Source organism: Stigmatopora nigra, chromosome 20, assembly GCF_051989575.1.
Source record: "Stigmatopora nigra isolate UIUO_SnigA chromosome 20, RoL_Snig_1.1, whole genome shotgun sequence".
Lineage (NCBI taxonomy): Eukaryota > Metazoa > Chordata > Actinopteri > Syngnathiformes > Syngnathidae > Stigmatopora > Stigmatopora nigra.
In genome coordinates, this window is record NC_135527.1 from 4,692,186 (window position 1) to 4,711,919 (window position 19,734).

General features: G+C 40.9%; 1 protein-coding gene and 2 pseudogenes across 1 annotated transcript in view; 1 reads left to right on the forward strand and 2 right to left on the reverse strand.

The window, feature by feature from the left end:
* The window catches only part of LOC144213925 (uncharacterized), a 74,528-nt pseudogene extending 56,153 nt beyond the window's left edge, over nucleotides 1-18,375 (reverse strand).
* The window catches only part of LOC144213350 (uncharacterized), a 324,366-nt gene that overhangs the window by 217,170 nt on the left and 87,462 nt on the right, over nucleotides 1-19,734 (reverse strand). The window lies entirely within an intron of this gene.
* Nucleotides 1-19,734, forward strand: part of LOC144213374 (uncharacterized) — a 206,758-nt pseudogene that overhangs the window by 127,819 nt on the left and 59,205 nt on the right.

Consider the following 19,734-nt stretch of genomic DNA (forward strand, 5'->3'; position numbering starts at 1 on the left):
AAGAAACTGTTGGGAAATGTTATTTTTTCCATGACTCTATTTGAAATGTGAATTTTCATTGCAGGGTGCAAAATTACCCAGGTTTGCTGCTGTTAATAACTACCTGGGATAGATCCAGCAAACCCTTAACCCCCTTGAGGATAGGCAATACAGAGGATGAACAAGTGAATCCATAACACCCCGCTCATCTATTTCATAAATATGCAGGCAATTCCAACCCTTGTGGCAACCAACCCTGTTCTCCCTGAATGTAAAAAAAACTACTCTCATAAGATATTGCAACAAAAATGAAAACTTTCCCCATCTTAGTGGGATACATGATATCCATACATTTTTAGATGCAGTAGTTTTTCACGGTTAGAAAAAAAATAGCAATACGTACCCCCAAAAAATGGAAAAGGGAGAAAAGAGCATAATTTTGGTCAGCCTGTTTCACAAAGGCTAATATGTAATGTACACTATTAGCGAAACTGCAAGTTTAAATTCAACATGGTATCTTTTTTGTTAATCCCGGCACCGAATGTCTCGTACGTCGTTTTTTTGAAAATGGAATTTTATAAATGCAAAATGGATGACTGTGAATATCAGCACTAACCGTGCAATGACGGTCCCCAGCCAAGACCGAGGTTCTTCAACTGGCGATCCTGAAAGGCTCCAGCAGAAGGTTGGAAAAGCCACAAGTCTCACTATATCTCAGGGCAGCCAACTACTCTGAAATTCCATGAATTTCTCCGGAAATGCATCACAAACTCCGGACCACCTGCTTAAACTCGAGAAATCCTGAAGTTTTAATTTTTTTGAAGCAACCATTTTGGAAAAAGTACCATATTTCCAATTTAAATGCTTCAACATATTTCTCAAAATTCACACCATCGCTATGGCTTCCGTCATTTTGATTCAACTGCACAATAAACCAGAAGAATTCAGTAACACGAGTGCTATGTGAATCATTACAAGTTACAAGTTCCGACGAATGATTACACTTTTGCGAGTTCAGCGTAGCAATCGATTTGGAATTGGAATAGGTAACCCCTATCGCTTTAAAAGTCTCGTTTTTATTTTTTTCATAAGGGAAGTAACTATTATCAAGGCTGACTAAACCACCAGTTTTTTTTAAACAAATCCTATCATTTCCAGGGTTGTTCTAAAGAAAGTACTCGTACACAGCAATGACTGGTAAGTCAACCAGTCACTGGTTAAGTGCTAAATTAACGGCATTTTGGATGAAACCTCTAATACGAAACCCAGACAGTCACAGAAGTTTATTGGTTCGTATTTGACAAAATATCCCATGTTGGAGCCATCGCCAAAAAGACCGACATTTGCGCATTGCACTACATCCAAGTGTTCAGCGTGACAAGTTGGAATTACTGACAATAGAACACACGTAGAAGGACCCAAACACAAGCATAAATGTATTTTCATTATGCTGTACTTTTTCAATAGATTGCAAAAATGCAGTTTTTCAATTAATGTACAAATATGATTGATTTATATTTCCTGCTTCTTTTTATCTCCATTTTATTGCAATTTTGCCTGGATCGCTGTCAGGTTCATTAATAATTACCTTCGTCCGTAATTATCAATAACTGCAGGAAGACATCTTATTCAATTATTGACATTTAATTAAATAGAAATGGATACAACAGGTAAAAGCCTCCGGAAGGGAGAGTTACAGCAAGTGTCCCTTACAACTTCCGAACGTCTCCTCGAATAGACGTTTTCGTCCCATTCTTATGGTCACAAGTTACAGAGTTGTTGATCATTCCATCACGTATGAGTAAAAACAACATCTGGGACTACAATAACAATCAAAGTATTTTACTAATAACAAAAACAGGGACTAGACCTAACAACATTTAGATTAGAGTAATTATACAACCTCCTTGACCTAAGAATCATATAATATAATCATAATCATATAATCGTTACATACAGAAAAACCCGAAGTGTACGGTTACATAACGATAACAATATTCTTGTTATTGTCCGAATAGCCCTGTCCTCGTCACCAAGGGCCCACCAAATCTCAAGGACCCAGATTGGGTGGATTGTTTGTATAACCATCCTGGAACAGGCTGTCTAGGTTAAAGATGACTTGGTGTGACCTCAAGACTTTTGAAAAACAGAAAGAGAATGATTTAACAAAGTAATGAATTAATACAGAGAAAAGAAAGAGAATGATTTAATAAAGAAATGAATTAATATAACTATTATAATAGTAAAACAGAATAAACCCAACATTCCCCCGTTTTTATAATATGTATGTTATTAGTCATTTCTTAGTAATCACTAAATGGTAATGTCGGGTGACTGTGATTTTTCCCGCCTACTCCTTACTCCCATGGCTGGTCTGAAAGAGAAAAAACATAATTATATTCGTCCAATTGGTCCTCGGATTTACCGTACTCCTGGACCTCACTGCTTTCCCCAAACCGTCCCATAAGATACAACTCATGTACTTTAGAATTTGTAGGGGCCATTGCAGTAGTTATAAGTCGGCTTAGCAAGGAGCGCAAACAGGGGATACTACATCACCCACACAATGTTAGGATAGCGGTAATTGTGCCTATAGTCCAAATCTTTAGATTTTCCAAAGGTCTTATCCCACCAATCTGACAATGCGGACGTATCTACTCCAGAGTGCTCTTGCATATTGCGGTTCAGTGTTTGCAGGCCAGTAATGGCCCTGGTGAGAGATCCACTGGGTGACGCGTTGTTCGGTATGAAGGTGCAACATTGTTTTCCAAACATTGCACACACGCCCCCTGTTTCAAGGATCATATCCACCGCTATGCGATTCTGGAACGCCATCAGACTGGTAGCTGCCAGTTGTTCCTTCATGGCCACAAATCCCTGTTCAGTATAATTTCCAAGTTTTGAACATTGTAATGTAAGTAATTTATTCTATCCACATTTTTGTTTGGGGTGATTAGAAGGAAGATAGACTCCCAACCTGCTGCGATCTGATTAGCCAGCTTATACTCATCTGGTACGCCCCGGGGGATGCCAATCGCATCAATGTATGTTGGATCTCCTTCCCTCCATGCCTCTCGACGATGTCGGGAGGGTCGACCCTTCACCTCCGAATTATGAGCCGCCAATTGTATCTCCTCCACTGTGGATGGAAAAACAGACACCGGTAAGAGCAGTGAGACCAAAGTACCTAGTCCTGCCGCGTTTCGGCAGGAGTCGTATAATTTATCTACCACCCCGCCACCATAGGCCAGAACGTGGTATCAGGGGTGTAGTTTGTTTTAGAACGCCGGTACACCACGTCTCATTTATCGCCCCCAGCTTCAGACCATGCCCTGTAAGGTTTAAGCAGGTAAAATGATTAAACAGTGGAAAAATTGACTTCCTATTTACCGCGTAACAGGATAAACACTGCTTCAATATTTTTTTCTTGCCAAGTAGGACACGTTTTTTCATTTGTAAAAACACTTCCCCAAATGAATGGTGATTGAGGGAGTTGTTAGATCCCATCGTATTTTCCCTTGTCTGGTAGTTTATCCTAATCCTTTGTAAGATGGTTTAGTCTCAATTGAAACCATATGGAGACGTCAAACCCAATATAAAAGAGTTCCCTATAGTTTTATGGTATTGCTTGCTGAGCAATAATCTTTTCAATTAATATTGGTGTTTCCCGTATCTTATTAAGTCAGAAAGTTTATCTTACCCGTCCCCTCAATGTTTCAATTGAGACCACCCTTTTACCAAAGTAGCTCCACATAGTGCTTGCCTTCTTTACACTCCATTAACAGCGCCCAATTATCCCCCGTTTGGGAAATCCCTGTTTCAGAAATAAATTTCACAGGTTAATATGTCAGTCCAAGCTTTCCAATCTTGACCAATTTCTGCAACAAGGCTTTTCCCAATCTTCAATTTTTTTTTTTTTTTTGCTGTTAATGTACCACACATATTTCCCACCATAGATTGACACCTTGTACGGCAACCGGGACGTCGCCGAGTCCAAATATATATATATTTTCAATGTGGAAATTTGATTTAGTAGGTAATGTTAATTAAATGTAAATGTGTATGTTTCTCGGTTTACCCTCCCGTAAGAAGGTGTATCCTCAATTGAAACGCCTCCGCCTTTTTCTCCAACTGGAGAAAACAACCCTACTGTGGAAAGGAATAGAATCACAATCATCATTAATCTCATTGCCCCAAAAGCAATAATTGTTTTCAACATGACTTTTTGTCTTTGTTTAGGGAGTTTTCCTCTTGAAACGTTTCAATTTAGACAACCTTCTTACTGTGGGAAAGGTGCATCCGTGTCCCCTTTCAGTAACAAGGACCCTCCCACTTTGCGTTGCTCCGATGTTTCTTCTTTTATGCTGCTTATCAGCATCCAGTCTTCAAGAATCACCGTCGCTTCGTCCGTTTCCTGTTGAGAAGCAAAATCTCCCTCTGATAGTCTAAATTTGGTGTGTGTGTTTTTTTTTTTTTCTGATAGATTTGCCTCATCATCCAATTGTCATTGTGTAGTGAATAATAACAATTTGTAAGGTCTACCAAACAGGACTTCATATAAGGTCCGCCAATTGTGGATGGTAGACAACTATTATATTAACAAAATGGGAGCCATATGAAATGGATATGTGGGTATGCATATAGATTTAAACCCTAAGCCTTGTAGTGCCGTTGTAGCAAGGCCACCTCCCCCTTGTCGAGACATAGGTCTTCCCTTGACTCAAGCCCAAATTATTTTCTTTATTGATCTTTTATTGATAGATTATGTCTCGGTGGTCTGCCAATCAAAAAACACAAAAAGACAAACTATCATTCACGCTCACACTCATAAACAGAAGAATTTAGTGTGTTCAACCAGTCTAGCATCCATAATTTCATTTTGTGGGAGTAAACTGGAGTACCCGGAGAAAATCCACAAATTCTCGAGGACGCCATGAATACCCCACATTCCGGAAGGTCTGGATCCACCCCGCATTCATTAGTAGATCCTTTAATATACACACCCCCACTCTAGCATTTTAACCGTTTGTAAAAAATTACCTTCAAGTTTCACACAAAGTTATATCCTTTTTAATGCTATCAGTTTAGCTGTTTGTTCCCCGAATTGAGGTGGGAATAGTTTCACATCTAAGGTTTTTATTTTCACAGCCGCCATGACCTAATGGCTCCCTATCAGGTTTTTTGGAAAATCCCAATTCCCTCTAATAGCATGCCAATCACCTTTTAATGCGGCCATCCAATTTTGTTTCTACTTGTTTCAGGTGATAAGATAATCTCCCCCATTTGTAAAACTAATTCATCCACGCCTATTTTATACAACATGACGCCTATGGCCTTTATTACGTCGCCTTGACTCCAAATTCTATGAACCAAGATAACACGCCTAATTTGTAAGCGAATTTCGCCCATCCCATTTTGTTCATAGACAACCCATCTACCTAAAGCGTCACTTGTTTCAAAACATGAAAGGCCCCACTAGAATTCGTGCATCCAGCGCCAAATAGAGCCTATTTACACATTTGTCTCAAACTTGTTTTAGATATGGGGTCCCCAATTTCCCAAAATTTCCCAGAATTTATGTACTACCACATCCTGTCAAAAACCCAAAACGACTAACATAACCTGTTTCTAAGCCAGATTCTGGAATTTGGAGAATTTCTCCTTTCCCTCCCTTATCTAAGCTTGTTATTGTCACTCGTTATCACTGTAACATTCAGGCGTATTAACCCCATCGTTGCTAAAGTTCTCACCAATTTGCATGCCCTTAAAGCCGTAAAAGCAACGTTATTTGGTTGTATCAATTGACCAATGCTTATCCAATCCGTAATATCCTTAAAGTCATCAATATGACCTGTGACAAAGCATATTTCCTCCTGCCAGGACAACAGACAATGTTCTTTCAAGTGCACTTTGAAAAACATTCCATGTTACTCCATTCTTAGGGAAAATATGCTCATCCTAAACCAATTATTTTATTTACAATTCCCCTAATTATTTGGATGAATGCCATGAATTTTATCATGCCACTATTGCATTGTAAATTTCCCATCTGATGTCGTTAACAGCCAAATAATTCAATACCTACTATACTTTGTAAATCACCTCATATGATGTTTACTTAAGACACGAGTCATTTCCCATAGCCTGTTACCAAAACAAAAATCTACAACAATTAAATGAGACAAATCAACCTTTTGTTAGACAATTCCTAATTACAAACTTTAATGTTTTAAAAACCTTATCGTCACCAATATACCATAATATTGTAAATTTTGTCATCCTGGCCTTTTTTTCTTTTAAACAGCCAACCTCCTGGATTAAAGTATTTTGAATAATCAAAAAATTCTGAAATAGTATTAATATTATTTTATCCTCCAAAAGCTAGTTTCCTTTAACTAAGAGCCCTTTGAAATCCACAATTGCTCAAAAATGACTATTTTGGTCTATTTCCCAAATCCAAAGCTTTTTACCAAATCAACCTTTTACTGAACAGATTTTTCTATCCTCTTAATGCATTTCATTTTAAAACCCAAAATATCAATGCGAAAGCATTCGCATAACCTTGCATTTCTTGCAGCCCATGTATTGTTCTTATTCTGAAAAGTCCAAACAGAAAACGCAATTAGCCGTTAACTATGACCTCCACTCTTGCTGCGAAAACAGCATTGTTATCTTATGTTTACAAACCAGCTTTTTCCCTGTGCCCAAATACAACGCTTTTTAGAGAAGACAACCATTAAAACGTCAAATTAACCCCTCTTCCGATATTCAACTACATAACAATATTTTTCCAAGACCCCATATATCCAGAATATGTATGCTGCAAGCACACCAATATGGCTGCCCTCAAGTTTGCTTCAGCACCCCCAAGGCCAATTATTATTATTATTATAATGTCTTCACGGAAGGGATCACAAAATTTTAGTCGTTTACACGGTCCGAACGCTCCCGAAAGCCCAACACAGTTAAATCGTCTGCCCCGCGGCCCACATGTTTCACTCCCATCTAATCAGCAGCCGCTGCACCAGAAACGCTTCCCCCGCAGTTGACACATTTTTTGGCAAGTCTAGAGCATAATAAAAACACAGGTGACATTCCCTGCTAAACATTTAAATGATCATTTTGTATATATTCTTTTGTCTTTTTAAACACCATCTTCCCGCTAGCGGACGGGATCAAAAACCAAGCTGCAATAAGCCATCACATTGCTGTAAATTGACAGTACATATAGGTTATATTAAGAAAGCACCACCAGCACTTGGAAATAACCATTCTAATTGTTGTTATACAAGCCCAAGCATCACAAAAAAACCCAATTTAATTGTAATCACAAAACGTCATACCTGGATTAACCAAATCAAATACCAGTGTCCCCATTAATTTTCTAGCTCCCTTTATTTTTGTTAAACTTCCTCCGCGCCCGTCACCTATCTCGGTAAATATTTTCCCCGTCAGCCGAGGAGGCCCCGCTATTTTTCCTTACCAAACAGTACTTTCCCGCCGCCACGGTCTTAAATATATCCCCGTTATCCGAGGGAGCCCCCACTATTTTCCCAAAATAGTATTTTTAACTTCTCCCCGGCCTTATTTCGCCATTAGTGTCTGTGGAACAAGCTGTTACACTTTTATCCACTCACATATTATTTATATATGTATATTACCTCCATTAGTGTCTGTGGAACAAGCTGTTACACTTTTATCCACTCACATATTATTTATATATGTATATTACCTCTATGCATTAGTGCATATATTATCCTGCATTTTATGCATTTTAAGCTGGCCAGCAAACCCATATTTATTTATCCATAAATATAGCTGTGTAATATTTTTAAAGCGCTTTGTCTTTCCAATTTTTTCCAATCCTTACAAGTTAGACGTATTTTTTGGATCGTCATCCAAACCCGCCTTACAACACGTGTTTCCCATATTTTACTTTTATTTTTTGTAGTGAGTTCGTGTGCCTCACACAGTTAACTTTATTATATCTATTTTTATTATTATCACTCCTTCGACTGTATTTCCTAGGCTTATCTTAATTTTACTGCAGAAACCACACAAACAACATACAACGTATATTCGTGCCTACCCTTTAGACACAGGACACTCCCCGGCCCCAATATTGTACCTCTAGTACAATACATTCGTGCCTACCCCTGAGACACAGGACACTTTCCAGCAAAGTGCCCCACCGTACCTGCCATTGACTAGTATAAACACAGGGTTTTATCGCCGTCACCCAGGACGCGAAACCAGCCCAACAATGGGCCTCACATACAATGTCCCTTTAACGCATTTGTAAACACCTTCACAACATGCAGACATTAATGTGGACTTACCCGAGATCCATCAGATGTCTCCCTCCAGCAGGAAAAGTCTTCAACCGCCGAGAATCCAGGCGCCCCCGTCGAAAAACTCCGGCCCACCAAGGGTTTTGAAGACGCCGTGCGCACGGTCACTTACCAGATGTCGAACAGCAGCGCCTGGGTTCTCGCTCCGGTATATTGACCTCCATGGCTCAGAAGGACCAAAATGTCAGGTTCATTAATAATTACCTTCGTCCGTAATTATCAATAACTGCAGGAAGACATCTTATTCAATTATTGACATTTAATTAAATAGAAATGGATACAACAGGTAAAAGCCTCCGGAAGGGAGAGTTACAGCAAGTGTCCCTTACAACTTCCGAACGTCTCCTCGAATAGACGTTTTCGTCCCATTCTTATGGTCACAAGTTACAGAGTTGTTGATCATTCCATCACGTATGAGTAAAAACAACATCTGGGACTACAATAACAATCAAAGTATTTTACTAATAACAAAAACAGGGACTAGACCTAACAACATTTAGATTAGAGTAATTATACAACCTCCTTGACCTAAGAATCATATAATATAATCATAATCATATAATCGTTACATACAGAAAAACCCGAAGTGTACGGTTACATAACGATAACAATATTCTTGTTATTGTCCGAATAGCCCTGTCCTCGTCACCAAGGGCCCACCAAATCTCAAGGACCCAGATTGGGTGGATTGTTTGTATAACCATCCTGGAACAGGCTGTCTAGGTTAAAGATGACTTGGTGTGACCTCAAGACTTTTGAAAAACAGAAAGAGAATGATTTAACAAAGTAATGAATTAATACAGAGAAAAGAAAGAGAATGATTTAATAAAGAAATGAATTAATATAACTATTATAATAGTAAAACAGAATAAACCCAACAATCGCATTCACTTTAGAAACACTCTGGAATCGGGGCATGTCTACTCCTGAAATGGGGTCGGCGGAGGTTGGCACCTTTGATTTATGTTGTTGTTGTTGAGCCACCCAGGCGCCTAAGGGTTACCCTCAGCCACGCGAGCGCTGCCACTGGAACGCGGATTAGTTCATCATTTCGACTAAATCTCTGGCAAGAAGCTGAACAGGAAAAGGGTCTATGACCGATGTGCGTAATTGTGTTTTAACGTAGCGTGCCACGTTCCTGGTTGGCAGGTCTGGGTGGTATTTTGTTGGATTCACAGGCCGCGCGGGGCGGGCCCCTCTCAGGCGACACCACGTGAACGCTTCCAACTTTGTCTCCCTTTGATATCTGTGCGATTGGTTTGATTGATTAGTTTTGAGAGTCAGCTTGTGAAAGCCGGAGTGAGAAGAAGCAGAGTAGTGCAAGGGAAACATGCTGGGATCATAACCCAGAGGTCATTGAATCAAAACCATGCTCTGCTACTAACAGTATGTTTTTTTTTTTTGCAGAAGAAACTACCCCACTTTCAAGGTTTACTTTGAATTTGGAATGTTGAAGTTACAGTATCATCACATTGTAGAAACAAAACTATCTTTTATTTTTTATGAATTTGTCAAATTGTTCAAATTAATGTATTCCTTTTACTCTTAGTTTTATATCTTAGCAAATAACGTTTCTATTTTTTTGTCTTTTGAATTTGAAAAGCTGATTTTGTCATCAAAAAGACACAAACATTATTTTTCACCAAAAAAAGAGCTGTGTTGGAACCACCAAAAATATTACACGTTAAATCGGTTTAAAAACATGATTGATATCTTAAGGTATGACAAAAGTACATTGTACCACTTATTTATTTTGAGCAAATTAATAGTCTTTCACACACACCATATTTCTACTGATGTTTCTCAGATCCTATATTCAATATATAAAAATTTTTCATTATAATGTATGTTTGAATAACACTCAATTTTTTATTGGATATGCTAGCAAATTTAATAGACAAAACTACAATTTTTCAAATTTCTTAGGCATGTCTTTAACTGTGAAGACATATTTTCCATGTTATTTATATCACATTATTGATTATTTACTTTCTAATTTCCTAATTTAGGCTCTGCTATATCGGATAGAATTGTGAAGTCAATAAAATCTTCAACAACACTCAATTTGCTTATACAGTAATACCATGACACACAAGTGTACCAACATATGATAACATTTGAGGTATGAGAAAGATTCTGAGCAAATTTTTGACTTGAGATATGAGATATTTGAGATATGAGCACACCAAATGGTTCCTGATCGGTGGAAAATTAGAACAATTAAGAAGTTTTTCCATTGTAACATTCTGTTTTGTTTTGTTTTCTCGGATGGAAACGGATCAATTTGTATTTTGTTAATTTCTATGGGAAGAATTGACTTGACGTATGAGTAAATTGACATACTAGCTCGATCCCGCTGTAAATTCATAGCTTAATGTATTACTGTATTTTAATTAAAACACAAGATTTTCAGAATGCAAATTACAATAATACTTCGATTACAATGATCTTTCATATGGACATTGATAAAGCAAGCCAAGCCGTGATTGGCCACTGTTTATCACACCACATTTGCGTATTTTAAGTCTATCATTTCGACTAAATCTCTGGCAAGAAGTTGAACAGGAAAAGGGTCTATGACCGATGTGCCTAATTGTGTTTTTAAGATATTCCTGCCACAAATTGAGCAAAAACGGGCTTTTCTCCTGTGTGGTTTGTTAAGTCTTCTTTTTAGGTTCCCTTATGTGAATATGTTGGAACATTAACTGCGCCTGGAAAATGTTTTTGAATTGCGTAGCTTGTTAATTGGGCTGTTGTAGCGCATATGTGGCCACAGACGGAGCAGGAAAACATTGTTCTACAGTCTGGGTTAATAAGTATTCTTTTAAGCTTCCCCTTTGGGAAAATGTTCTACCACATCCTGAGCAGGAAAATGGTTTTTCGCCAGTGTGGGTTCTTGTGTGACCTTCTAAGTGGTGCTTTAGAGAAAAAGCTTTTCAACAGTGTGGGTTCCTATGTTTTTTAAGCTTTTCTTTTGTGCGAATGTTTGACCACAAATTGAACACGAAAATGGTTTTTCACCAGTGTTGGTTCTTGTGTGTATTTGTAAATCATGCTTTTGAGAAAAGGCTTGACCACAAATTGAACACGAAAATGGTTTTTCACCAGTGTGGGTTCTTGTGTGTCTTTTTAAACTTCCCCTCTCAGTAAATGTTTTACCACAAACTGAGCATGAAAATGGTTTCTCACCTGTGAGGGTTCTTGCGTGGGAGTCTAAGCTTGTTTTGTGTATGAACGCTTGACCGCAAACTGAACAAGAAAATGGTTTTTCACCAGTGTGGGTTCTTAAATAGGTTTTTAAGCTTTCCTTGTGTGTGAATCGTCGACCACAAACTGAACACGAAAATGGCTTTTCACCTGTGTGTGTTCTTGTGTGGCTTTTTAAGGATTGCTGTTGAGAAAAGGCATGACCACAAATTGAGTACGAAAATGGTTTTTCACCAGTGTGGGTTTTTGCATGTGATCTTAAGCTCTTTTTGTTTGTGAACGCTTGTTCACAAGAAAATGTTTTTTCACCAGTGAGGCTTCTTGTGTTTTTTTTAAATTTCCCTTGTAATTAAATGTTTTACCACAAACTGAGCATGAAAATGTTTTTTCATCAGTGTGGGTGCTTATGTTGGCTTTTAAGCTTGTCATTTGTGTGAATCTTTGACCACAAACAGAACAATGGTTTTTCACCAGTGTATGTTCTCACATGACTATATAAGTGTCCCTTCTGTGCAAATGCTTGACCACAAACTGAGCAAGAAAACGGTTCTTCACCAGTGTGGTTACTTGCGAGATTTTAAGCTTTTTTTGTGTGTGAACACTTGACCGCAAACTGAACAAGAAAATGGTTTTTCACCAGTGTGGGTTCTTGTGTGTGCTTGTAAATCTTGCTTGTGAGAAAAGGCACTACCGCAATTTGGATACAAAAATCACCAGTGTGGGTTCTTGTGTGTCTGTTTAAATTTCCCTTCCCAGTAAATTTTTTACCACAAACTGAGCATGCAATTGGTTTTTCGCCAGTGTGGGATCTTGTGTGTATTTTTAAGCAAACATTCTCTTTATATCTTTTACCACAAACTGAACACGAAAATGTTTTTTCACCAGTGTGGGTTCTTGTGTGTATTTTAAATCTTCCCTTGTGTGTAAAGATTTTACCACAAACTGTACATGATAAGGATTTCTCCCCAGTGTAGATTCTCATGTCTTTTCAAATGAGACTTTTTCCCAAAAGTTTTTCCACACTGAAAACATTTGCAAAGTTTGTCGCCCCTGGGATTTTTCTTGATATCTTCGACATCACCATTTTCAAAAAGCAAGTTGTTGTCATCTGATAAAGGAGCAATTCAATTTTCTGCTCGCCATCCTTCTATTGAGCTGCCACTCAGAAGCTCCGCCCCTCTGTTGCTCACACCCAGATCATCTTCACTCTTGAAAGGCTCACTAGTTGACCATTTGACACAGTCCTCATTTTTGATTGGAGGTTGCTCTTCTCTTTTGCACTGTTCAGGGAACTCTGGCTCCTCCTCTATAATTTGAGGCCAAGTTGAGGCCTTTCCAGGCTCCACCCCTACGCTAGCCACGCCCAGATCATCCCTTTTCACGGCCTCACCAGGTGACCAGGTGACATCATGTTCCTCCTTTTGGATTGGAAGTTGCTCTTCTCTCATTTGTTGTTAAGGGAACTCTGACTCCTCTTCTTTGATTTGGGGGAGCTCTTTAAAGCCAAAAAACTTTTGCCCATCATTTTCCCTGAAACCTGACAAGACAAAAAGTTAATATGCATCAGGACATGTACTGTATGACGACTATTAAGCGCGTCCTGTTTTTTGCCGCAATGTCAATAACTAGTGCTATTTCTGTATTTTAGACACACAAAGGCCGGTTGTTGTTGTTCTTCCTCTTCTTCTTCTTCTTCTTCTTCTTCTTCTTCTTCTTCTTCTTCTTCTTCTTCCTCTTCTTCTTCTTCTTCTCCTTCTTCTCCTTCTTCTCCTCCTCCTCCTCCTCCTCCTTCTCCTGCTCCCCCCCTCCTCCTCCTCCTCCTCCTTCTTCTTCCTCAATAGGTTTTACGGTTGTTGGCAGTCAACGTACTGTAGCAGTTTCACCCTCTAATATCTCAGTACCTCAAATTGCCAGGTTCTCAATTCAGATTTTATACAGAAGGGGCGATAATGTTAAATTTGGTCTCTTAATACCACAGCGTGAAGAGAGAAGCTCGAAGTCCAATTCGAATCTAGCTAGCCGTGACACTAAACGAAAAGCTACATTTTGAGAAAAAGTTAGGCAATTTTAAGGACATTTGCCTTAAATGATACATTGGGTTTGGTCTCATTGCAAGTAACAAAAAACATATTTCAATATTTAAATATAAGGGTGTCTAAGGTTCATTTACAAATTACTGATCCCCAATCCCCCATTTGATGACATGGAAGGTAGTTTGGCCGAGCGGTCCAAGGCGCTGGATTTAGGCTCCAGTCTCTCAGGAGGCGTGGGCTCAAATCCCACCATTGCCAATTATTCGTTCACTGTACATATTAATTTTGTTCCTAGTGCTTATGGCCTTTCACTAACCTGGAAGATAAAATGTGAAACCATTGGTGAGAGAGCTGAGTCCCAAACACTAATAGGAGTGTCGCGTTTGCACACCACTGTGCCACTGATGGTGCCTCAAGCGTTGCGTTAATCATAATTAAATTTTTATGAGACCCAAATGGGGCAAAATTTGTGGTTTTGTTGATGGACATTTTGCTGCCGTACATTATTTTTGACAATTTCTCTTTCATTTGTTCAACTTTACCTTTGCTTTGTTGGTCATAAATGTGGAGTATAGAATGTATTCTTTATACTTTCTATTCAGTATAATCACTAGGATAGAATTTTGGATAGCCTAGTGGAAATTTTCATCATGACACTTATGAGTTAGGGGTGCGTCATATACCAAGACACGCCCATTTCTTTGTTCACCTCTTCCCGCCTAAAGATTGTAACTAGGTCACATGACCCTTTGTTGGGTAGTTAGGGATTCGAACTGGTCAGGCTAGGGGATGAACACATCTCCCAGCGCTGGCTACTCTGACCCCTCCTTCAGCTGAAGTCTAGTGAATGTCATCAAGCCGACTCTCCGTGTGTTTCCTCTGATCCGAAATTATTGAATGTATATGGTTTCAAACCCGACAATAAACACAACCAAATCGATGTTTAGGGCCTAAGATGCTCTCGACCATCTGTAGGGCCTTATTGTTAAAATGAGTACCATTATCTGATCGAATGAGTGCAGGAAAACCATATGTAGGGATATAATCAGTCACCAAAGGCTTAAAGACTTCCGAGTCCTCCCTAGCACACGGGTATGCTTCCGGCCAATGGGAGAATGAGTCTACAATGACCAGAAGGTATCTTTTCCCATTTACTAGTTATATCATGTCTGTGAAGTTGATGGTGATCTCAGCCCCTGACCAAAGGGCTGGATGAAATTCACCAGGTCTTGGCTTAAGGGTTGGTTTGGCATTGAAAAACATACATGTCTTACAGTCGTTGACGTGCTGCCACACAAGAGAAGACAAGTATGGGTGCCACCGATTAGTCAATTTAGTCATCATTGCCTTGGGGCCCACGTGAGCGGGTGAGTGGGCCTCCGTCAAGACAGACACCGATAATGGCCCCATGGGGAGTACAGGGCATCCCATGGGACCCACCCATACTCGTTTTACAGCACCCGCATGCGCCCACACAGTCCGTTCCTCTGGAGAGGCCGACTGCTGAGCCTCCGGAACCACATTCACAGACAAACTCACATGCACAGTCTCAGAGTGATGGGCAGTGGCCAATAGAACCAGATTAGAAGCATTATCTACTACTTATCCAGCTACTGACTTGGCTAACTAGTCAGCCGCATGATTACCTGTAGCTGTAAAAGATGAGGACGTTGAGTGGCCAGGAATATTAATAATCGCCACCTGTGACAGAAGGAACATGGCTTCACGCAAGCGTAACATGATGTCTTTTTGTGCAATGGGTTGACCCTTGGCTTTAATGTAATCATTGCGTGCCCATTTATGAAGGTCAATGATAGCAGCTGAAACTGCATACACCGAATCACTATAAACAGTAACCGGATGACCTGCTGCGGTCTCCAAAGCCAAACAGAGTGGTAACGCCTCAGCCGCTTGGGCAGACTGATTAGTAGTCAAGACAGAGGATGCACAATGCACAAAGTCATTTCCCCTGCTTTCCACTACGGCAGCCCCCGCTTGGAGACATCCCGAATGGTCTCTCCAACAACAACCGTCTGTAAACATAATGCGACCGGATGTAAGCGGTTTGGTAGCAAGGTCAGCACGAACGTACCTTTGGTGATTAACTCGCATAGCACATTGGTGGGGACCTAGATGGATGTTTTCTGCTATGGTAATGCCTGTGGGAACGTAATTGATGTTCGGAGCTGTTAGGATACGTAAAAGTCTAGACTGTTGAAGAGATGATAAGGTAAATGCAGACGAAGCCACATACGCCGATACCCCATGATCAGTCAGAACGTATGTCCCATCACTGTATGTGCTGTTTTAAGAAGCACTTTAGCGAGCCCTGCGGCATAACGAGTACAATCTGTTTGACGGAGTTCAACACTATCCAGTGTAACGCTACAATACACCAATACCCGTCTAGTTGCTGAAACCTTCTGAAACAAAACAGCATTTACTGTGGTTTCCGAGTTAGACATCATCAAGATAAAAGGGTTTATCAAAATCAGGGTTGGCAAGGGGAGCCGCCGAGGCCAGTTCTTGGACCAGAGACACAAAGGCTTCATTCGTTTGTCCAATCAAGTCATGCTCTGAGGTTCTGAACATCTTTGTCTTTGACTAGAGCACAAAGGGTGTTTGTTTTGTCCACATAACATGGTAGGTCCTACTGTAGCCACAGAGGCCTAGAAATGCCAACATGACTTTTACAGTTTGGGGTCTGGAGTGAGATAAAATATTTTTTCGATGTTCAGGTGACATGGACAGTCCTCTCGCTGACACAATACGGCCAAGAAAAGTTAATTCTTTTCGACAACACTGAAGCTTCTTTTTGGACACTTTGAAACCTAGATCATGAAGTTTGAGTAGGACCACCCTAGTGACCTCAAGACAGATTTCAGAAGTAGTTGCCGCAATACAAAGGTCATCCACATACTGTAAAAGAACAGTGTCATTAGGTAAAGTCAGGTCTTGTAACAGGTTCTTCAGACATTGATTAAAAATACCAGGTGAGTTTTTAAACAATTGTGGCAGGCGCTGATACTGCATATGGACACCGCTATAGGTGAAAGCAAGGTACTGTCTAGCTGAAGGATGTATAGGTACACAGAAAAAAAAGTGTTAGCTAAATCAATACAAGTGAACCATTGGTATACTGGACTAAACGTAGTGAACATTCTATGGGGGTCTGGTCTTGGTAAGATCGGAGTCAGCGTTGCGTCATTTACAGGTCTAAGGTTATGTGCCATTCGATAACTCTGCCTTAAGTACAGGTTGCAGTGCCGTGTCCCATTGTGAATCTGAAAGTTATATCACACCTGCGTACACTTAGAGTGTCTTCGATACCTTTGTCTGCATCTGAGGTCTGTGTATATTGTGGCCTGAAGATGATGACACTCTCATCTACTTCTAACGTTACAGGTGCGATTTTAACACAATGGCCCACATCAAATGGTCCTGATGACCACAATGTGTTAGGAATAGTTTTCAACAAATCCTCTGTCTGGTGGTGATCAGTCAATTCCCTGCCGTGTTCTCAAGTCAAGATGTGTTCTTCCAAAATGGGGGAGTTTACTATTGGAGTCTGTGGGTCAATCTGATAAGTGTCATGCATTTTGGAATAAGTCAGTCCTGGGATGTCAGTGGGCTGCCAGTCAATTATTTTAAGAAGTTTCTTGACCATTGGACCAAGTTGGCGAGCTTCATGACCAGGAGACAGAGCCAAAGAAATGTGTGGGTCAGCTGTATCTCACATTTTGTACCACACTTTTTGTGATTTATCCAAATCAACATACGATGCTACACCTTCCGGACCCACAAAAATGTTGGTGGATTTCAACTGCCAGGATGTTCCAAGAACCTTCTGAAAACGGTCTTGATAGATTAAGTCATCATCTGTGTCATAAAATAACGTACAATGAAAATCATCCATGGGCGAATGGTGAGGTCGGATTGAGTCAATGAATGATTTCCACAGGTAATGAACAGACAACAGTCCCCCAGTGGCCGGAGTTTCAGGCTCAAGACGTGACCAATAGACTCTTGCTACCTCCGAATCTTGTTGCAAAGGACACATCAACCATTGTCCACGTGTTCGTACTGGTTGTGAACACGGAATCTTTGCGTCATTTGGTAAAGTCACTGTGAGGCCATCCGGCCCACATTGGATGGTAGCTCCAATAGATATCAACAAGTCTCTTCCCATTAAGTTCACAGGCGTTCGGGATGAATGAACGTAGGAGTGGTGTAGAGTCTGTTTCAGGTGGGGGATTTCTGTTCGGAGAGGTCGGGTAATAGGCAGAGCTTGAGGAGAACCCGAGAAGCCGACCAAAGTCACGGCAGAAGAGGAGAGACAACTGGGGGCAAGCGGGATGTTCAAAGATGAGTGCGTTACCCCCGTGTCCACCAAACCTGATGTTGGTACGCCGTTGACTATCATGTGAAGCATTGGGTTTGCCGTACCACTGCTTCTTGATCCTCTCGGGCACCCCTGTTCGGAGCATGTATGACCCCATCATCTTCGTCCTGGTAATATTGTCTAGGTGACTGAGCTGTTTGCTGGGGCTGCCATGGTCTAGTGCCTCGTCCTCCACCTCGCATAGGCCGTTGTTGCTGTGGTGGGCCATACTGCTGTGCCAGTGGTTGCTGTGGGAATGGTTGCTGCTGTTGCTGCTGCTCGCTGGGGCAATCACGTGCCCAGTAACCAATAACGCCACACACAAAACAGTTGCCCTGTTGGCCTTGTGCCAAGTACCCTCTTCCCCGGCCACCAGAGAAACCTCGCCTACGACCACCGTATCCACCATAGAACTGTCCATCATCTAGGGCAGGCATGTCCAAAGTCCGGCCCGCGGGCCAATTAAGGCCCGTGGACAAATTTTTACCGGCCCACGGCCTCTATCATGAAACCAATAATACACGGCCCGCCAGCACTGTTGACCACAGTATAAAATAAATGTGTACAAAAAGCTATTTTTCACTTCACCAGAAGATGGCAGTAGCCCTGTGGCCGGACTCTGGCCGCCGTGACCCTTGGCCTTGCGTCATCGTTTCAGCCCAGTCCATTTCTAACATGGCGACTGTAAACAAAAAAAGGAAAGTTGACCGCGAGGGCCGCCGCTTCCAGGACAAGTGGAAATTTGACTATTTTTTCACTGAAATACGAAACAACTGTGTCTGCCTAATTTGCCAAGAGACTGTGGCTGTTTTCAAGGAATTCAACATTAAGAGGCACTACCAGACGAAACATGCTAGCTACGACAAGCTAACTGGGAACGAACGCGGTGAAAAAGTGAAGCAACTGGAAGCTGTTTTAACGGCACAGCAAAGCTTTTTCACAAGAGCCCGTGAGTCAAATGAAAATGCCACAAAGGCAAGCTACGAAGTGGCAACGCTAATTGCAAAGCACTGCAAACCTTTCAGTGACGGTGAATTTATTAAAGACTGTGTAATGAAAATGGTTGAGAAAATTTGTCCCGCGAAGAAGCAAGAGTTTGCCAATATTACCCTGGCTCGTAATACTGTGGCACGGAGAATTGAAGACGTTTCATTAGATATTAAGGGACAGTTAGAGGCAAAAGGAACTGAGTTTGACTTTTTCTCGTTAGCGTGCGATGAAAGCACGGATGCGTCCGACACCGCTCAGTTACTGATCTTTTTAAGAGGAGTGGACAATGACATGAACGTGAGTGAAGAGCTTTTGGACCTCCAGAGTCTGAAGGGCCAAACAAGAGGAACAGATTTATTTGTTTCTGTTTGTTCCACCGTAGATGACATGAAACTACAGTGGAATAAAGTCACCGGGATTATTACGGACGGCGCACCTGCCATGGCTGGCGAGCGGAGTGGATTATCAAGCCTTGTCTGTGACAAAGTCAGCGAAGAAGGAGGCAGCGCTATTAAACTCCACTGTATTATTCTTCAAGAAGTTCTCTGTGCCAAACATATGAAGTATGATAATGTTATGAAACCGGTGATAAAGACTATTAATTATATTCGCTCCAAAGCGCTGTGCCACCGCCAGTTTAGACAGTTTCTTCTCGACATCCAGGCTGAATACGGAGATGTTTTGTATCACACCGACGTAAGGTGGCTCAGTCGGGGGTCCGCGCTGCAGCGCTTCTTCTCTCTCAGGGAGGAAATTGGACAATTCTTGACTAAAAAGGGACAACCTGGGATGG